The sequence below is a fragment of the Chiloscyllium plagiosum genome, unplaced genomic scaffold (genome assembly GCF_037043375.1).
Source record: "Chiloscyllium plagiosum isolate Xiang-an unplaced genomic scaffold, Cpla_swu_hap1 HiC_scaffold_27, whole genome shotgun sequence".
In the NCBI taxonomy this organism is placed as follows: Eukaryota; Metazoa; Chordata; class Chondrichthyes; order Orectolobiformes; family Hemiscylliidae; genus Chiloscyllium; species Chiloscyllium plagiosum.
Window position 1 is genome coordinate 4550196 of NW_028270165.1, and position 21486 is coordinate 4571681.

Consider the following 21486-nt stretch of genomic DNA (forward strand, 5'->3'; position numbering starts at 1 on the left):
ACGGCAACTGCTGTGCCTACGACCGAAAGAAACGACATACAGTTGCAAACATAGCCCAGTCCATCACACAAGACAACCTTCCAACCATTGATTCCATGTGTACTTCCTGCTGCCTCAGGAACTCAGCCAACATCAAAGACCCCTCCGACCCTGGTTTAGACCGTTGACTGGACACTTCAAATTTCAAATTTAATGTTGATGTCACTCTTTGTGCACCTTCTCTGCAGCCGTTGCATTGCATTCCTTGCTTTGTTCTATTACTCTGATGCACCTTGTGTAGTATATCTGCACACAAAACAAAACCTTTCACTGTACTTAGGTACATGCGACAATAATAAAGCAATGCAAATCAAATTGAATGAACCACATTGCTTGTTACTTTCTTAAAATACATTTCCCAATGAGTGAGTCCCTTTCACAATCCTTTGTTAACTCTGCCTGATTGCAACAAGATTATAAATGTCACAATTTATTTTCCTTATTAACTGATTGCAGCATTTCTCCCTGTGACTAATGTTAAACCAAGCAGCCTCTACATTCATAGAGTCACAGAGATGTACAGCATGGAAACAGACCCTTCGGTCCAACCCATCCATGCCGGCCAGATATCCCAACCCAATCTAGTCCCACCTGGCAGCACCCGGCCCATATCCCTCCAAACTCTACTTATTCATATACCCATCCAAATGCCTCTTAAATATTGCAATTGTACCAGCCTCCACCACTTCCTCTGGCAATTCATTCCATACCCGTACCATCCTCTGTGTGAAAAAGTTGCCCGTTCGGTCTCTTTTATATCTTTCTCCTCTCACTCTAAACCTATGCCCTCTAGTTCTGGACTCCCAACCCCAGGGAAAAGACTTTGCCTATTTACCCTAACCATGCCCCTCATAATTTTGTAAACCTCTATAAGGTCACCTCTCAGCCTCCAACATTCCAGGGAAAACAGTCCCAGCCTGTTCAGCCTCTCCCTATATCTCAAATCCTAAATCTTTTCTGAACCCTTTCAAGTTTCACAACCCTTTCAAGTTTCACAACATCATTCCGATAGGAAAGAGAGCAGAATTGCACGCAATATTCCAGCAGTGGTCTAACGAATGTCCTGTACAGTCGCAACATGACCTCCCAACTCCTGTACTCACTACTTTGACCAATAAAGGAAAGCATACCAAACGCCTTTTTCACTATCCTATCTACCTGTGACTCAACTTTCGAGGAGCTATGAACCTGCACTCCAAGGTCTCTTTGTTCAGCAACACTCTCTAGGACCTTACCATTAAGTGTATAAGTCCTGCTAAGATTTGCTTTCCCAAAATGCAGCACCTCACATTTATCTAAATTAAACTCCATCTGCCACTTCTCAGCCCATTGGCCCATCTAGTCAAGATCCTATTGTCTAGGTCCCTAGTAGTTTTCTGACTCTGCTAAAATCAAACCCTCTTTGCTGTCCACTACACCTCCAATTTTGGTGTCATCTGCAAACTTACTAACTGTACCTCTTATGTTCACATCCAAATCATTTATGTAAATGACAAAAAGTAGAGGACCCAGCACCAATCCTTGTGGCACTCCACTGGTCATAGGCCTCCAGTCTGAAAAACAACCCTCCACCACCACCCTCTGTCTTCTACCTTTGAGCCAGTTCTGTATCCAAATGGCTAGTTCTCGCTGTATTCCATGAGACCTAACCTTGCTAATCAGTCTCCCATGGGGAACCTTGTCGAACACTTTACTGAAGTCCATATAGATCACATCTACCGCTCCGCCCTCATCAATCCTTTGTTACTTCTGTAAAAAACTCAAGTTTGTGAGACATGATTTCCCAAGCACAAAGCCACGTTGACTATCCCTAATCAGTCCTTATCTTTCCAATACACATATATCCTGTCCTTCAGGATTCCCTCCAACAACTTACCCACCACCGAGGTCAGGCTCACTGGTCTATGGCTCCCTGGCTTGTCCTTGCCACCCTTCCTAAACAGTGGCACCACGTTTGCCAACCTCCAATATCCAGCACCTCACCTGTGACTATCAATGATACAAATATCACAGCAAGAGACCCAGCAATCACTTCTTTAGCTTCCCACAGAGTTCTCGGGTACACCTGATTAGGTCCTGGGGATATTTTATCCCTGCTTCCACGAAGAGAGAACTATCCTGCAGTCTGCAGTGGCCATTTTAGAACCTAGGATTAAAACTGAAGTTCCGGCATCTTCCTTTTTGAAGATGAGAGGATGACGTCTCGTGTAGCTTTGCATGGATTGCAGAAAGACCATGCACATGACACGCAGTTAGATCACCTCACAATGTGGCATTCCACAACAAAGTCTGTTCCCTCACCTCAGTAGTCACAATGCAATATGTGGTCACTCAGTCAGCCACAAGTCGTGTTCTAGTCATGTGGTGCATCAATGAGCCCAGAACCCAGTCTGTGTCTCAGCTTGAGATCTTGTAATGGTGCAAATAATGAGTGTTTTTAATAAACTTCAAGACATCTGCCTCAACAAGAACCCATATTACATGGTGATGGGACGATTCTGCCCCTTAAACAAGGTTATACTGTCCTTGGTTTTGTTCAAGAAGAGTTGTAAAAGCAGTGGTGTGGAAATGGCTAACAGACACTGTCTGAATCAACAACCAGAGGAAGCCTGTAGAGTTTTTTTAAACACAGTTGCACAATGAAAGGGGAGTGGCCAGTTCTCCCAGCTCAGTTTTTTTTCCCAGTTTGGTTTGGTTTTAGCAGAGTCAGAAAATTACTGGGGACCTAGACAAGCAGTTGCAATGAAACTTGCTTTAATAGACATTATTTTGCCTGACTCCACTCTCTGAAATCTCTCCTGCCTGTAAGAACCTGTGTTCAAATTTACCTTTTGCCAAGAGGTGTGTTCACAGGATGTTGCGAAATTGGAACAGCTTTGTTAAGTTGCAATAGTCAGTTGAGATTTCATATAAGTTATTCTCAATTCTATTTTCTTTTGTTTCTGTTTCATCTGTAGTGTGTAAATAAATTGTTTTGTCTGAAACTGAGTGGTTTGACCAGCTGCATCAGTCCTGGAATATCCACTTCACTAAATAAATTTTGTGAAATTGCCTAAAAAAATAAATTAACAAGTTAGGGTGTGGCCTACATTCTTCACATTTTTTGAGGGGTTCTTGTCTGATCCATAAAGGTCTGTGTTGCAGGGAAGTATTCAGACCATATCCTACTCTGTGGTGTTTGAGCCAAGAAACCACATCAATGTGGCCATAATTGGCAGCTATTGGGTACTATAAGCTGATGGCAGTGCTGGTGGGTAACAAGTTACTGACAGCTGTTATGGACCAGACCACACCCATGCCCAGCCCCATCTAAAGATTTTGAGAAAGGACCCTAAACCCTCTCTTTCTTAATTTAATAGCAGATTTGAAATGTCATCTTCCAGAAGTGATATGTTGTGAAGTTGGATAGAGTACAGAGGAAACTCAATTATCCGAATATTGGATTATCCGAAGAAGATCTCAAGGTCCCGATAGAAACATTACATCAAAGAGGTGTTTCAATACTGATTGCGCCTTTTGTTTATAATGATTAAAAATGCACTCAGCTTACTGAAATGCTGTCAACAATCCTGGATATCTATGGGAGCCCAGGCACCATCTCCCAATGACTGACTGCTTGGCTTCTCTCTCTCCCACACTTCCCCTGAAGTTCTATACAGGCGAGTACCCTCAACTTCCCTTTCCCAGCTGAAGGGCCTCTCGCCCGTGTGGATCCGCTGGTGCCTCAGTAGGACAGAGGAATTGCTGAAGGCCTTCCCTCACTTTGGGCAGCTGAAGCTCCCCAGAGTGGAGCCCCCGGTGGGCCAGCAGGGTAGAAGAATCACTGAATGGTACGTCTAACATACGATGAATGGCTGAGGATTCTGGGATTGCATTCATTAGAGTTTAGAAGGTTGAGGGGAGATCTAATAGAAACTTATAAGATAATGCATGGCTTAGAAAGGGTGGATGCTGGGAAGGTGTTTCCATTAGGCAGGGAGACTAGGACCCATGGGCACAACCTGAGCATTAGAGGGGGTCAACTTAGAACAAAAATGAGGAGACATTTCTTCAGCCATAGAGTGTGGGCCTGTGGAATTCATTGCCACAGAGGACAGTGGAGGCCAGGATGTTAAATGTCTTCAAGGCAGAGATTGATAAATTCTTGATCTCGCAAGGACTTTCACATATTGTAATTGTACCAGCCTCCACCATTTCCTCTGGCAGCTCATTCTTTACATTCACTACACTGTGAATTAAAAAGTTGCCCTTAGGTTTCTTTTAATTCTTGGCTCATCCACCTCACCCTAAAGCTATTACCCTTTAGTTCTGGACTCCCGCAAACCCAGGGAAAAGACCTTGTCTATTTAACCAATCCATGCCTTACATGATTTTATAAATGTGTACAAATGCCTTCGGCACACTCGTGAAAACAGCACCAACCAATTAAGCTCAAACGCTCCAATTCTGGCAGCATCCTTGTCATCTTTTTTCACAACATCCTTCCGATAGGAGGGTGACCAGAACTGCACACAATATTCCAAAAGCGGCCTAACCAGTCTCAATGTAACCTCCCATCTCCAATGCTCAGAAGATTGGGAAAGTTGTCTTTTGTGGGTTTTGAAAATTGAGAAAGAATGGAGGGACAACCCGAACTTATGAGTGTCAGCTTGGAAGCACCAATGTCTCGGGTCCAGGGTGGGAATGGGGGAAGGAAGCCGAAATGCAGGAGCCAAGACAGAGGAAGAACAGAGGATGTAAAACTATTGCAGCTGGCTTGAAGCTGCAATGTGGATTATTGCATGCGCTGTACTTGTACCCGATGCATTTATTTGCGGGAATCGCTATCATCCGTCCCTCCTCGCCCGGGTAATTAAGCCAGATACCCGAGTTTGCAGAGGCTGCTCCCTCCCTAGATTCACTCCAGTTGATTCCCCCTTCCCTCTCTCCCTCCCAGGATGAGGAGTTGCCCAGAGGAGGGTGTTTCACGTTGAAACTGATAGGGTCACTTCCGTGTTGTGACGCCATAATGGGGCGGAGCTAGTCCGACAGCGGAACCCGACAACAGATGGAAAGAGCTGAAAAAGTGTTGCTGGAAAAGCGCAGCAGGTCAGGCAGCATCCGAGGAGCAGGAAAATTGACGTTTCGGGCAGGAGCCCTTCATCAGGGTAAGTTAGTATGGCCTATAAACACTAACCAGAACATCCTTGGGCATTAGCAGTAATTTAGCACGGCCGATCCACCCTAACCTGCACGTCGCTGGACAGTGTGGGGAATTAAGCTCAGCCAAGGCCGGGGCTGCCACAAGGGTGGAAGTCTTTCCCAGAAATAACAGTTGATGGTGCCCTCACCAAGATGGCCGCCCATGCTCCCCGCCCCAAGACAACAGGCGCCTGACCCTCACACAGATGGCGGCCGTTGCCGGGCAACCCGCGAGGTCCTTCCCTAGTGAAGTAAATACTGGGCCTGTGAGGATTTTATTCGAGGCCTCAGGCCTCCCCCTAGGAGTTTATAAACTCCCCAGTCTCCCTCCTCCCGCGGTTCCCAATCCTACCCTGTCTCACTGTCTCCTCTCCCCGGGGGCAGGAGCCAGCTCTTGGCGCTCGGGCCTGGCGACCTCCCCGGGATGTTCCTGAAACCTGGTCCTGTTCTGAAGGAGGATCACCGGACCCGAAACGGCTCCTCGGATTTCTCCCCACACATGCAGCCAGGGATGCTCAGCTTTTCCAGCGGTCTCTGTTCTTGTTCCTTAAGCCGCCAGCGCCATTCCTCTCCCACAAACAGGAACACTGTCTTTGTCCCGCTGCAGGACCTACACTGCACATGCGCCAGCTCTCAAGGGGCGGGGTTCCGGTGCATGACGTCTTCACCGGAGGGGGCGTGGTTGGAGGAGTCCTCCAAACAATCGGAGACGATGGGGGCGGGGTGATCGTTTTTCAGGCCCCCAGCCACATGAAGGGGTTTGAAAAAAGTTTTGACATTTTAAAAATCGTTTCAGCCTGCTCAGAAGTAGTATTCCAGACCTCTGGATGAGTGAAACATTGAACTTTCAAACATAAACAAAGGGATACTAAAAAAAATTAATTAAAATAGATGAGATAAATTACAAAAGAAACCTTGCACTAAAAATCAAAGAGAACAGCAAAAGCTTCTGTTGGTACGGTAAAGGGAACAGAGTCGCTAAGGTAAGTATTGGTACCTTGGAAAATGAAAACGGTGAGTTAATGGGGGAATACTGAAATGGCAGAGATGCTAAATCAATACTTGTCCTCAGTTTTCACGTTGGAGGACAACAGAACAATTCCTATTGAAATGGACAAGTCAGAGGCTATAGAAAGGGGAGAACTTAAACAACTAACATCGATAGGGAAAAGGCACACAGCAAACTAGTAGGATTGAGGACAGACAGGTCCCCTGGGCCTGATGGCCTACATTCTAGGGTCCTGAAGGAAGTGGCAGCGGAGATAGTGAATTCATTAGTTACAATATTCTGATGATCTCTGAACATGGAAAAGATTCATTGAGTTTATTTAAGACTGTTACTACTATTATAGGACAAGCCAAAACAGAGAACAGCCAGGGAATTCCTAAAGGCATGGCACTCATCCACAGATTCAATCAATAAGCACATCAACCTGGACCCAATATACTGACCACTGCAACAGACAGCTGGAACTGACAACCGGAAGCGGCAGATTCAAACCACTACAAATGCTGGAGGAAAGATCACAGAAGCGCTTCACAGGAGGCTCCCAAGCACTGAGGATGTCACCTAGACAGGGGACGAAACATCTGCAACACAAATTCCCAGCTCGGCGAACAGAACCACAACAACGAGCACCTGAGCTACAAATCTTCTCTCAGACTTTGAACACCTTTTGTGTTTATTCTATCCATGCCCCTCATTTTTTTATAAACCTTCATACAGTCACCCCTTACCCTCTGAAGCTCCAGGGAAAACAGTCCTGGACCATTAAGGCTCTCCCAAATTCTCCAACCCTGGAAACATCCATGTAAATCTTTTCTGAACCCTTTCAAGGGTTTGGGGAAAAAGCAGGAAAAGGGGGTGATAAGCAGTCTTGATCGAATGGCGGAGCAGACTTGATGGGCTAAATGACCTAATTCTGCTCTTATATTTGTGAACTTTTGAACTCTGGAGCAGCCAGGACTTGAACCCGATCTAGAGTTAGGGTCACTACCTCTGCGCTACAAGACATCCATAAAAATATCAAATCCTCCAGTCTCCTGAGTCACAGGTGGGGATACTAACCACTATACTACCGAGGCTGCTGGACAGTTGCAAGATGGTGGAGATAGAGATGGAGAGTGGGTGGGTGTTTCAGGAACTATTATTGACATCATAGTCTGAATGGCCTCCTTATGTATTGTAACATTCTAAAACATTCTAAGCCAGCCAATGATCTGACCTGTGCCACACAAGCACAGTCCCCTGGGAAGTTACCAGAGGTATGTACGGGCTGTAGGAAGAGATCCAATTCCCTGCTTAATCTGGAATGTAATGCTCTCATGCATACCAGGGAGCGGTGATCCACTTGCTCCACATGTCATTCAAACCCAAATACATCATTGACTTCCTACTGGACAGAAAGGATTAAACTTCTCAGCAACAACTGCCTTAAAAAAAAATTCAATCTTTGTAGACGTAGCGAAAATCAGTTTTCCAAACTGTGGGCCAATATTACCGACCAGGTAACAATGGTTGCTGTGGGGCTCACAGTGATGACTGAGGAGCCGTCCTTTTAGATGCTCGGTTGTTTCTGTATTGTTTTATTAGATTAGATTCCCTACAGTGTAGAAACAGGCCCTTCAGCCCAACAAGTCCACACTGACTCTCTGAAGAGTAACCCATCCAGACCCATTGCCCTCTGACTAAGCCACCTAGCACAATGGGCATTTTAACATGGCCAATTCACCTGACCTGCACATCTTTGGACTGTGGGAGGAAACCGCAGCACCTGGAGGAAACCCTCGCAGACACGGGGAGAATGTGCAAACTCCACACAGACAGTCGCCCGAGGCTGGAATTGTTGATGGGCTTGGCCTCATGGACTGTTCTCTGAAGCCAGATTTAAAAGAAGTTTTGAAAATCATGACGAAAATCATACCCAGAAAAGACAGTGAAAAACTGTTCACCATGGTAAAAGCATTGAGAATAAGAACGCAAATTTGAAGTTGATGACAAGAAAGAAAATGTGATGTGAGAAAGAAATTTCACACAGTAAGTAAATAGATCTGGAAGACATTGCATGGAGAAGTGGTTGAAGCAGGTTCAATTAAGGGCATTGGACAATTATTTGATGACAAGCAATGTACCAGTTTCCAAGGAAATGTCAGGAAAATGGCACAAGGTCAGAAAGCTCATTTAGAGAATTGCATGGACACAATGGGCTGAATGGCCTGCTTCTGTGATTTAGTATTTCAGTGGATCATAATTGCTTATCAGGTCTCCGTCAGTTATGAACATCAGGCTAACATCTGCTATTTTGTACGGTCAGTCAGGGAGGATCCGTCAGATTGATGTTGTATAATGATTCATGATTGGGGAACTGCAGGGATTGGGACTAGGACCCCAGGTATTCACAGTATATGTCAGTGATTTAGATGAGCAAACGAATTGGAATGTATCACAAATTGCAGATGACACAAAGCTGGGTGGAAGGGTGAGCTGTGAGGAGGATGCAGCGTTATTTGCACAGGCTGAGTGAGTGGGTAAATGTATGGCAGGTGCAGTTTAGTGTGGATAAATGTGAGGTTATCCACTTTGGTAGCAAAAATAGAAAAGCAGATTATTTCAATAACTGTAACCTGGGAGATGGGAATGTTCACCAAGTACTAATCCAAGATGGAGGACCGGAAAATTTGTGGCTGTAAGAGCTGCTCTTTTTTAAAGATATTTTCAGTGTTGGACGTGATTTCCTTGAATTCCAGGAGCAGCACTTACTGTTTTATATACTGTTGCATTGTTTTGGAACTTTGGAGTAAAAAAATCAAGTCAACAGCACTTTTAAAAGAGAGAAAGACAGCTAAAGGCAGCGAGCACATGGTCTGAAAGAGAGAGAGATAGAGAAAATCCTACACTGCTAGCTGACACAGCAGTGAATCTATGTAGTTACTGCCTTTGTTGTTTGAAATCATGTATCTCTGAACATTGGAGTGCGTCTAGGAAAAATTAACAAACACAAAATTCACAACTGGTCTTGGTGGAATCTGTGTGGGAGAGCTCACAGCACAGGAACAGATAAGTGCATAGTTTTTAATGTGTAGCCTTGCTGTAAGTCTGCGGTAGTGAATAGAGTGGGTTCTTTCTTGATTATTTGTTTTGAGATTTTAGAAGCTCACCAGCGGGTCCACAACAGGGAGCGGCCAATCACCTGCTCCGATGCAGGAAGAAATTCATTGATTCTTCCAGCCTGCAGACCCACCAGCGGGTCCACACTGGAGACAGTCTGCTCACCTGCTGTCAGTGTGGGAAGGGCTTTACCCCCTCCTCCCACCTGTGGAGGCCATTGCAGGGTGATTGAAGGAATGACAGCCGAGTGCCATTATCGACCGGACTATCAACCCAGCTCTGGGGACTCCTGGATTCGAATCACACTGTGGCAGATGGCAGAATTCGAATTCAGTCAGAAATCTGGAGTTCAGAATCTAATGATGAAACCATATTCTGGGAAACAAATATCCCATGAGATTCACTCATGTCAGAGTCTGTCTGTATCCCAATTTTGAGTCAGACTGGTTCTATTTCCATCGTAGAATTTATAACATATTACATGGATAGACTGTCTGAAGATTGTGCGTTTTTTGAGCAAAATAGAATGTACTTGCAATTAAAATCCTGCAATTGCAAATTCACACCATAGACTGATGTGTGTGTCTGCATGAAAGAGTGTGTGTTTGTGTATGTGCGTGCTTGGTAAAATGTGTGAGTAATGGAGTATAAGCCTGTGAGAGGGTGTGTGCATGTGTGTGTGTCTGAGAGCGAGCATGAGTGTGAGAGTGAGAGAGAGAGAGTGTATAGTGTAGTGGGGTCACCTGTAGTGAGACATGAACCCAATGTCCCAGTTGAGGCCACCCTCATGGGGTTCTAAATTTGGCTATCAGCCTCTGCTCAGCTACCAGAAACGATTAAGCAGTTACTCAACACATATTGGAGAGGGCAGGGTGGGCCTTGTCTTTCGATTTGCAGAAGTTGAGACGCTCTGGAGACTGTGATCCAGGGCAAGCACAGGCTGGAGGACCTTCGGCTCAGAAAGATGCAGCTGGAAGCCGGGCTGCAGACACGTTGGGGGAAAAGGGGAAAGTTAACTGGACACTTTATTCTGGGAGATGGTCATTCCTCTACGGACAAAGCCTTCTGACTGGGTCAGTGGACAGGGTCAGGAGGATGTCAGCACAAGTCAGACAGATAAAGGGGATCTGAGAGAGGTCTGCACGAGCGAGGCTGCTTGGTGGGAGTAAGAACAATGTTGGGGAGGGGGCAGTGTGGGTCAGGGAGAGAATAGTGGCAGGGATTGTCACCATTCTCTGCAGTTGGCAGCAGAAGACCAGTTTGCATCAGTGTCTGCCTGGCGCCAGGATTTGGGAACCGGTGTGCTCAGGGCTGGAGAAATGGAAAAGGGAAGTTGCAGCAGGCATGGTCTAACAATGTCAGGAGGAGAGAGCCGCTGCTGAAGGCTCATGAGAAGTCAGAAGCTACAAAGACAAAGCAGAACTTCAAAGCTCTGGGTGGCATATTGGCTCAGTGGTTAGCACCACTGCCTCACAGTACCACGGACTTGGGTTCAATTCCACTCTCATGCAGCTCTCTGTGTGGACTTTGGCATGTTCTCACCTTTGTGTCTGCGTGGGTGAACTCTGGATGCTCCAGTTTCTTCCGACATTCTAACCATCTGAAGTTTAGGGTGGATTGGCCATGCTGAAGTGTCCAGGGATCTGCAACCTAGGGTGGGTTAACTATGGGGAACTGCAGGGAAAATGGGTGGGATGCTGTTTGGAAGGTCAGTCTGAATTTTATGGGCCGAATGGCCCGTAGGGATTATATGAATCTACCGTCTTAGCCATGTGTCTATTGAGAAACGACTGCCCCCAAGTCTGCTGTGGATGGAGTGGGTTCCAGTTCATGGAACACTGACACCATTCCTGGGTAAGGTGGGATTTGAGCTGTCACTTCCCCAATCCACTGTCCCCATGCATTCTCTCTCTCCTTACAGTCTGCACTCACCAAATCTCTCTGCCCAGCCATTCTCTCTCTCTCCCCCTCATTTTCTGCCCCCCATTCTCTGTCCCCAAGTCTTTCTCCTCCCCTCCACCCTCTGTCTCCTGTCCATTTTCTCGCTCTCTCCCCCTACCCTCTGCTCCCCTATCCATTCTCTCTCTCTCTCTCTCTCCCTCTTCCCCCCCACCCTCTGCACCCCTGTCCATTCTCTCTCCCTTCTACCTTCCCCCCATCTTTTCTCCTACCTCGAGCCCTCTTTGATTGCTGTATCAAGCCCTTCTTGGGAAAGAGAGAGAATGAATGGTGATGACTCAACCTGGAAGACAGGGGAGCACAAGAAATGGCTGATCTTTAAAATTGAGAACAGCTGAAATGATATATTCAGAAACATCGTTAATGTCTAAAAGCATAAAACTGCAAACATGTTTCTGAAACTTGCATTGAACTCGGCGGGTAGAGTCATACAGCACAGAAACAGACTCTGCAGTCCAGCTCACCCATGCTGACTGGATATCCTAAATTAATCTCGTGACCCATTTGCCAGTATTTGACCCATATCTCTCTCAACCCTTCCAATACATATATCCAACCAGATGCCTTTTAAATGTTATAATGGTACCAGCTTCCATCACTTCCTCTGGCAGCCCATTCCACACACGCACCACCCTCTGTATGAAAAAAATACAAATCTATGCCTTCCTCACTCCCTCGTTTTATCTGTACTGATACCTTCGGGGATCTCTGGACATGGACAGCAAGGTTCCTTTGTTCCTCAGCACTCTGTAGGGACCTACTATTTATTGATTACTTTCTTCCATTATTACATTTCCCAGAATGCCTGGAGATTAAATTCCATCTCTCTGCCCCATTTACCAGCTGATTGGTATCAAAGTATAGCCGGAGACCATCCTCCTCACTATCAATACCACCACCTTTCCAGAGTTTACTCCTAAACAGAGGAGGGCAGCACTGTCTCCGGCTGAGCAGTGGGAATTGTGTGTGTGTGTGTTGTGGGGGCTTGGAAACTTTGCAAGCTCCCTTTCCTTCATTTTTTATTTCCCCCAAATCCATGCGATTTGAGTTTTTATAACAGAAAACAGCACAGGGTTTAATTTTAACTTCCCACTGGCTGAAACTTTGTCCTCCCCTCTAACGTCTGAGAGTAAAACACTTTCCTTCCCCTCCCCTCCCTCCATGTGTAACACAGAGTTGTGGGATTGGCACCTGTTGTTATTTTGTGATCTATTCCAAATGAAATTTTATCTCTGCGCAGGCACAAGTGAACAGTCTGTTTTTGTGCTTTCTGCGAGATCAGGCTAGCAGCTTTTAAACCCTTATGTTAAGCAGCAGAAGCAAACAGCAATTGTATTTTGAGAGTGGTAATTCTAGCCCTGGTAATCCTGTTGGGTCAACAGAGAGAGAGGGAAAGGATGTCACATCTAAAGTGCATACAGAAGAGTTGTTACACTTGTTCAGTCAGTTGAGTTGGTTCTGCCCTCAGATGTGACTGGATGTTGCTTTTCATGGATCATAATTAAACCAGAACGGAACACATTAAATTCAAGGAATTCAATTGAAAGGGCAGTTTGAGTGAATAAATGGAAAACTGCTTAAAGATTGGCTCCTGGTCTTTTACTTCACCAATTAGAAGTTGTTGGTTTGACAGCTCTCCTAATCATAGAATCCCTACAGTGTGGGAGCAGGCCATTTGGCCCATCGAGTCAACACTGACATCCCAAACAGCATCCCATCCAGACTCACAAAAATGTACACCGCATGTGTGCAGAGAAGGGGATGCTGGGAGTGAGTGGGATGCTTTCACCACCACCATCTCCCTCCAAGACCCAAACATCCCCACAGCACCACCTATCCATTCCTCCAACACCACAGTGCCTCTGGCCTTACCCCCTGCCAACCACAGTGCCACTGTCCATTCTCCCCGTCACCCACAGCGCCCCCCCGTCCATTCTCCCCGCCACCCACAGCGCCCCCCCCCCCCCCCGTCCATTCTCCCCGCCACCCACAGCATCCCCTGACCATTCTCCCCCACCAGCTACGCACGACCTGCCCATTCTCCCCTGTGGCACCCACAGCACCCCTATACATTCTCCCCTGCCATTCATGGCTCCCCCCTCTCCATTCCCCCGTGCCACCCACGGCACCCCTGTCCATTCCCTCGCCACCCCCAGCACACCGTCCATTCTCTCTCTCTTTCTTTCTCTCAACCCCACCCTCTGCATCCCTGTCCAGTCCCTCTTCCCATCTTCTGACTCCCCATGCATTTTCTCTCTCCCCCAAATCCTCTGCTCTCCATCCCTCTGTTCCCCCATATATTCTCTTTCTCCACCTACGTTCTGCCCTCTGTCCATTCTCCTGCCATCCACTGACTCCCATCTATTCTCTCTCCCCTCACACTCTGCACTCCACTCTTTCTCTACCCCACAATGCTCTGTACCCCATTCTCTCTTGGCCCCCTCCACCATTCTCTGCTGCCCCATTCTCTCACTTTTCCCACTACCCTTTGCCCTGCAGGTCTTTCTCTTCCCCCCCCCCCCCCCCACTAACCTCTGCCCCCCAATCTTTCTCTAACCCCACTGTGGTGTAAAATTATGTCCCAATACATGTGTGAATCATAATGCAACACATGTATTGGGCCAAGCAGTGGAATGTGGTGAAAGGGTTAAAATTGTGTCCCAATACATGTGTGAATCTAACCGAAAATGGAAGGTGTCGCTTAGTCCCGTGTGAATCTTATTATACACCTTCCCGTGTGAATCTTCTTATCTGTATGTAACCAGAATGGAATGTGTTTTTTAGCCTTGCTCTGCTGTTCACATGAATGTTTATATCTGGAAAAGAGTATATCAGCTGGAAAAGTCTCCAGTTCGGTAGAGTCTGCTCCGGGGTTGCGTTTAACCGCCGAGCGTGGGTTGTTGGCAACCGCTCTACGAGAACTGACGGCTCCCAGTTCCGGTAACACGTAGAGTGAGTATAAACCAGACCCGTTGTAAGTACGAGACCTGGTTGTGGCGACGCTGCGGGGAATAAAACACTTATATTCTAGCAGACTCGCCTCTTGGCTGTTTGTTCTGTGTCAGACTACTTTCCTGCGAGCCTGGTCCTTGACCTTGAGAATTTTTTAAAACATTTTGGCGTAGCCGGCAGGATCAATCGCAATTGAGGAAAGATTTTGATACAGAACAATGTTTTGGAAAAAGGCCAAGAAACCAGAGGAACAAACTGTGGAGGTCCCGACCGTCCCGGGATGGCATGGACCGTGGCATGGCGTGGCAGTTTGTTTGAGAAATGGTGGGGGGCGACCGGAGAACTGGGAGGCCGAGGGCGTAGGAACCCCAGGGTCGCTGCTGTCCACCCTTGAGAGGATCCCAGTCCTGCCGAAGAACCCCTTGCCTGGGGTACAGCGGAGGATGTGGGCCTGTGCGGCGGCTTGTAGACAACAGTCAGACAAGCGCCAAAAAGCTGAAGCAGAATTAGCCCTCCTGAAACATGAGCAGGGACTCAGTTCGGGAGATGCCTCTATGTTGAGGCAGGAAATTATGAAGTTAAAAGCTGAATTGACAGCATTAACTGAACTAGCAGGACGAACTATTATGTATCTGTCTGCTAAGAAACGGAAAGAGAAAAGGAAGGTCCCTCGAACCCCGGACCCGGTACAAGTACGGGCGTTTGTAGCCCAGTTAAATAACGGGGATCGGTGGGATATCGATCATTGGGATGGGAACATTTGGGGAGATTCAGATGATCAGTACGAAGAGGACCCACCCGTACTCCAAGCTAAACCAGTGGTTAGGAGAAAGCAGGTTCAGAGACGTCTCCCAGTGCAACGGGAGGTAATGTTAGATGAGGAAGGAAACCCTATACGGAATGAACAAGGGGAGGCAATTATGCATGAATTACCGCGGGCTCAGCCTCCTGCAGAATTCTCTGAATTAACGGAAGACTTCACTACCGATGAGGTGCTGTTTATCACCCAGAAAACCCGACGTAATCCTGGGGAGCCGTTAGAGCTATGGCTAATTCGGCTCCTCGAGGAAGGGGGGCAACAAGTGCAGGTAGACTATCAGGATGCTCCCAAGTTTGGTGGATTAGCAAAGGATGCTGCCATAGACCTGGGGTACCGCAGACAAGCCAAGGATATGGTAATAGATCGCAGTATGGGGACCTTATTTGGGATGTATGCCAGGGCAGTGGCCGAACAGTATCCCTTCCCGTCCGATTGGCCCCCCTTGGAAGGAACTTGGACAACAATTAAGGAAGGGGTTCAGAGGCTAACCCGTTTGTGTGTGCGGGATGCCCTGTTGCTGGGAGTGCTGGACGAGGTAGATAACACAAATGTTAGTAGACAGACTAGAGACCACCTAGTGAAGACTGCCCCCCCCCCCATTATAAACCACTGTTATTAACCATAATGTTGAGTGGACGGGGAGAAACCCTAGGAGATGCCCGTAGTATGATGAGGGAGATGGGTGGTTTGGGGGATTGGGGACCCACAACCCGTGCTTCTCAGGGGGGCACGGAGGGGCGTCGCCCTGAGGCTCGGGCAGGGGGAAAAGTAAACCCTAATCAAGGAAGTAACCAAGGCCCCTCACGGCGTGCTTTGTGGCAAGCTTTGATACGGGCGCAGGTCCCAGCATCGGAGATTGATGGCCTACCTACACCGGAATTAAAAGACTTATGCAGACGAAAGGGACTGAAGGTGTCCCGGGTAGAGACGGAGTCCCGACCCACTATGGAAGACCTAGTGGAATTACTAACACAAAAATGTCAGACACGGGGTCCGGTTGTTAATGAGCCTCGAAGGGGTAGAACTTCCACTTCCCAGCGGTGGGGAATCCTCGGAGGACGAGGAGGAGGAGGAGGTACGGCCTCCCCTCCGAGAGTGTTATAAAGTGGATAGGCGTGGCCGGAAACCTAGTAAGAAAGGCAAGAACAAAGAAGGGCGAGGCAAACGTCTTTACCCAGTGCTGTCTGGGGAAGATGAATGGGAGGAAAAAAAGGAATCGGGCCAAGCCCCAAGGGTTTGCCCACGAACGAGCCAATGGTCAGCAGACGACATTCGACCTCATGTATCATTGACTATCTATTGGCGCAAATCCGTCCAAACTGTTATGGCTCTAGTGGACACAGGGGCGGAGGCCACCTTAATCTATGGGATGCCCCATAAGTTTAAAGGAACCCCAGTCACGCTGGTTGGGCTGGGAGGTAATCTGATTGAAGGAAAAACAGTACAATTGCCCCTAAAGATAGGTACAATGCCCATTAAAACTTATTCAATTATCATTACACCGGTTAGAGAATGGATCCTGGGAATGGACATTCTGGCCGGTTTAACACTTCACCTCCAACAAGGGAAGTTCGAATTTGGAATCACGAAAATGGCTTTGCGCTGTAGGACGGTGTTAGTGGGAAAGGTTAAAATGGACCCCTTCCCCATCCCGATCGCCGATCGCGTAATAAGTCTTAGACAGTATAGGATTCCCGGCGGACATAAAGAAATATCCGCCACAATTAAGGATTATTTGGAAGCGGGAGTGCTTAGGACATGCACCACGGCGTGGAATAACCCCTTATGGCCCGTACATAAAGCCGATGGGTCATGGCGGATGACGGTAGATTATCGGCAACTAAACCGTCACACTCCGGCCTTGACGGCAGCGGTCCCGGATGCCGTCACTATTATAGGACGAATCCAACATCATCCAGGGGTGTGGTACGGAGTAATTGATTTGGCTAATGCCTTCTTCACAATTCCTATTCCCGAAGATAGGCAGGAACAGTTCGCATTCACTTGGGAGGGTAGACAATTCACGTTCACGCGATTGCCCCAAGGATATCTGCATAGCCCTACTATCTGCCACCGGATAGTTGCAGAACACTTGGCTGCCTTTAAAGTGCCTGACGAAGTGATGATCTCGCACTATATTGACGATATGATGATACAGGGGACAAGTCAGAAGCAGGTTCAGGAATTGCTGGACCAACTGGTTCAACATATGCGAGGATATGGGTGGGAGATCAACCCAGCCAAAATCCAGGGTCCCTCACAAACGGTAAAATTCTTAGGAATCGTGTGGAACAAGGGGGAAAGGGAAATCACTGCGAAAGCTAAAAATAAGATTCAGGTCTTTGCCGTCCCTCACACCCAGAAGGACGTGCAGCAATTTATTGGGTTATTCGGATTCTGGAGACAGCATATTCCCCATTTAGGACAAATTTTAAAACCTTTGTATCGAGTTACGAGGAAAAAGGCAGCGTTCGAATGGACGGAGGTCCACCAAACTGCATTTGAAATGGCCAAGCAAGCGATACAGCAAGCTGTATCCTTGGGAAAGATACAGTCAGGACCTGTAGAACTGCAAGTCTCAGCACAGGGGGATTATGCCAATTGGAGCTTATGGCAAAAACAGGGAAGAACCCGTAAGCCACTGGGATTTTGGTCCCGAAAATTACCCCCGGCAGGGGAACGGTATACCCCCTTTGAGAAACAGTTATTAGCATGCTACTGGGGCTTGGTGGAAACCGAAGCCCTGACCATTGGACATGAAGTGATCATGAGAACAGCTATCCCTATTCTTCCGTGGGTACTTAGTGACCCCACTACCCACCGAATAGGAACTGCCCAAGAGAGCAGCATCATTAAATGGAAATGGTATGTGTCGGAGAGAGTGCGGACTGGACAGAAAGGAGTGTCAGTCCTACATGAGCAAGTGGCGGAGGCCCCTGAGGAAGGGGAAAAACGGTTTGAGGTGATTGAATACAAGGAATCACCCGTTAAGATGGGAAAACGGTATGATGAACTGACCCCGGATGAACAAGCCACGGCTTGGTTCGTAGATGGGTCAGCCCAATGGAAAGCGGGACAGCGTAGATGGAAAGCTGCCGCCTTTAACCCAAAACAAGGCACTACCCTAGAAGAATTAGGGGAGGGAAAAAGTAGTCAGTGGGCAGAATTAAAAGCAGTGCATGTGGTAGTCATGCAAGCAGGGGTCATGGGAGTTTGTTTGTTCTCTGACTCGTGGTCAGTGGTTAACGGCATGACACAATGGATGCCAACTTGGCAGGCCAATCAGTGGATGATCCAGAATAGGGAAGTATGGGGTAAACAGTTATGGGAAGATATATGGGAGAAAGCTCAATACCTGGTCATATACATCACCCACGTAGATGCCCATACATCTCGAAATGATGTGGAAGCTCTACATAACCGATATGTGGATGGTATCGTCCGAACCATGATGGTGCAAAGGGGCACCTCAGTGGACCTAGCTAGATGGGCACACCTTAAGGCTGGGCACTGGGGAGTGCAAGGAACCTTGCAATGGGCTCGAGACCGAGGAATAGATCTTATGGTAGATGATGTTAAGACTGCAGTAAACCAGTGTGAGCAGTGTCAACATCAGCGGCAGGGAGTGCCCCAACACATGATGGGACATATCCATCGGGGGGATGGTCCGGGACAGAGCTGGCAAATGGACTTTGTGGGTCCCTTACCCTCCTCACAAGGATGTAACCACATATGTACAGCTGTGGACACTATGTCTGGGGTTTTGGTAGCCCATCCCTGTCGTCACAACAATCAACAGGCTACCTTGCGATGTTTAGATTTGATTGAACAATTTTATGGATTGCCCATACAGGTCCAGAGTGACAATGGCTCCCATTTCACAGGAAGGGCGGTAAAGCAGTGGTGTCACGATAACCACGTGGAATGGGTTTATCATGTACCCTATCACCCACAAGCTGCGGGACTTATAGAACGAATGAATGGGCTTCTGAAGTCCTCACTACGAAAAGCAGGAGGTTGCAATGACTTAACAGGTTGGAAGAAGCAACTAATTCGGGTGGTGAAACAAATTAATAACCGCCCATTAGGAAATGGGGTAACACCCTTGAATAGGATGATACGAGTATGTGATACCCCAAAGACTCAGCCTATTAAAATGTGGAAATTCGCTGAGGAAGCTGATATTCCCGTAAGGGCCACGCCGGCTTCGGCTGGACTGGACCTACGAGCACTAACTGCCCAGACTTTGATCCAACAGAAACCTACGGTGATTAAGACCGGATTAGGATTGATTTGTCCCCCTGGAACCTATGGGCATATCCTCCCGCGGTCGGGACTGTCACTAAAGGGGATTGATGTGATGGCAGGCGTAATTGACGCGGACTACCAAGGGGAGTTGGGGGTGATCCTGGTCAACATCACCGCTGAACCTTACGTGATACAGAAGGGGGACAGAATAGCGCAATTGGTCATTAAGCCATGTAACCTTACAACGGTGGAAGAGACGGGAGCTCCCGTTACGGTTACTGAGCGTGGGACGGGGGGATTTGGGTCTACTGACACTAAGGGGGCCAAGGTATGGGTGCGCCAGACGACCGGCCCCCCCAGGCCGGCCGAAATCATAGCACGGGGAAGGACAGTCTGGTCACCATTATGTACCCCGGGGACCCGACCTGGGCAAACGTCCCGGCGAACCAGTGCTACTTACGTGAGACCTAAATAATGTTGTAATTGCTATGCACCCGCAGGCTGGCCCTCCGCCTTGAACATGGGGTGGTCATGGGGATTGCGACTCCTATTGGCGATGTTCGCGATCGGATGGCCACTCCAGGGGGCATCGGTATCACGGCCTGGACGCTGGTACCGGTCGCCTGCCATGAGGTGTGGTGGGAGGCCAGTAGCCAGCGACGGACGCAGGACAATTTTACATGTGAACCCGGTCAGCAGTGCGTTGTTCTGACTCTCACCAGCGACTGTCAATTGTACACATGTGCACAGTGCTACATGCGCCGGGATGGGGAAAAATATGACATATCGTTCATACCGCCTAATTGCACCCTGGTGGTAAATGCCCAAGTCAAGACGTGTTTGTGGGACCGACGCACCCAGACATGCGGGACAACGGGGACTCATTGGAGCGTCACAGCTCGGGGGGAAGATCTGTGGCTGCGCAATGCCACCGATATTCGGAATCGTCATCGATTCATGTGGTTAATAATGGTACTGCCCTCGACGAACGCCCCGTCTGAGGCGTTATTAAACCCCACGCGGGGCGGGCCAGCCACGGGGGGCGTGCGGTCGCATCGAACACAGTTGGCCCCTATTATGTCAACTTGTCAACAGATGGCCCGGGCGGTACTGCACACTGATGTTCATTGGCGGGTACAGTTGCCCCTCATACCCGAGTGTCATACCAAGAGGCGGCGACGAGCGTGGTACGACACCCTGCTGGGAGGCGCAGGAACTGTTATGGGTATCTCGAATGCCATTGACTCTGAGGTGACCCGTACTAAATTATCTAACACGGGACAGGCCACCTCACAAGGACTACATACTATTGGAAGGTGGATGCCATCCGTAATGATGACTCAAGGAGAGACAGCTGAAATAATGATACGATCTCTGCAATGGGAACTGGATGTCTGGGGTGCCACTCAGGAACTGTTTGAGAACATTACGGCTCAGTTAAATTGGACTGCCTGTCATATTCAAATGTTGCATGCTCAAATACAGAAAGAACGCTTTTTGCGTGTGGTAACATCCCCCAATGTACAAGCGTGGAGGGGACTATGGAATGTATCTGAGAAATTGTGGATGGTAACCCATCCAGAGCGAACATGGTGTAACACAACTATGTGTAACGGATACTTTGTTACCATGAATGTAACCCACACTGTTACGGTCTGTCGATATTATGTATTACCAGTGATTACATCTTCTGGATATTATTTTCTGAAGACAAGGGGACAGTGGTTTAGCCCAGATACCAATATTACCTATGATCTGTCCGCTTGTGAACAGACTGATCAGGGGAAAACTTGTCTACTGATGGACAGGTATCGGGACCCTTGCTTGACTAAGGGAACGGCCCTGTGCGAATGGACTGTTGAGACTCCAAGGGACATGATGTGGCAGATTGGGCCACACACGCTCTGTGTGGCTACCAATAATCCACATCCTATGCTTCCCTCAGCACCGTTCTCGGGATGCCTCTCAAATGTCTATCAGTGGCACTGGCAGAATCACACCTATTTGTTGACCACTTATAGCAGTGCTCGCCACTTTACCAAGGTGCAGTGGAAAGTGCTGATGAATCCTTGGAACATTTCCCTGGATCGGTTTAAGCGAGCATTGGACCGATCCGAGGAGCTTAAGCAGATATTACGAAAGCATCAAACCAATGTCACCAAGGTTACGGTGTCTACCT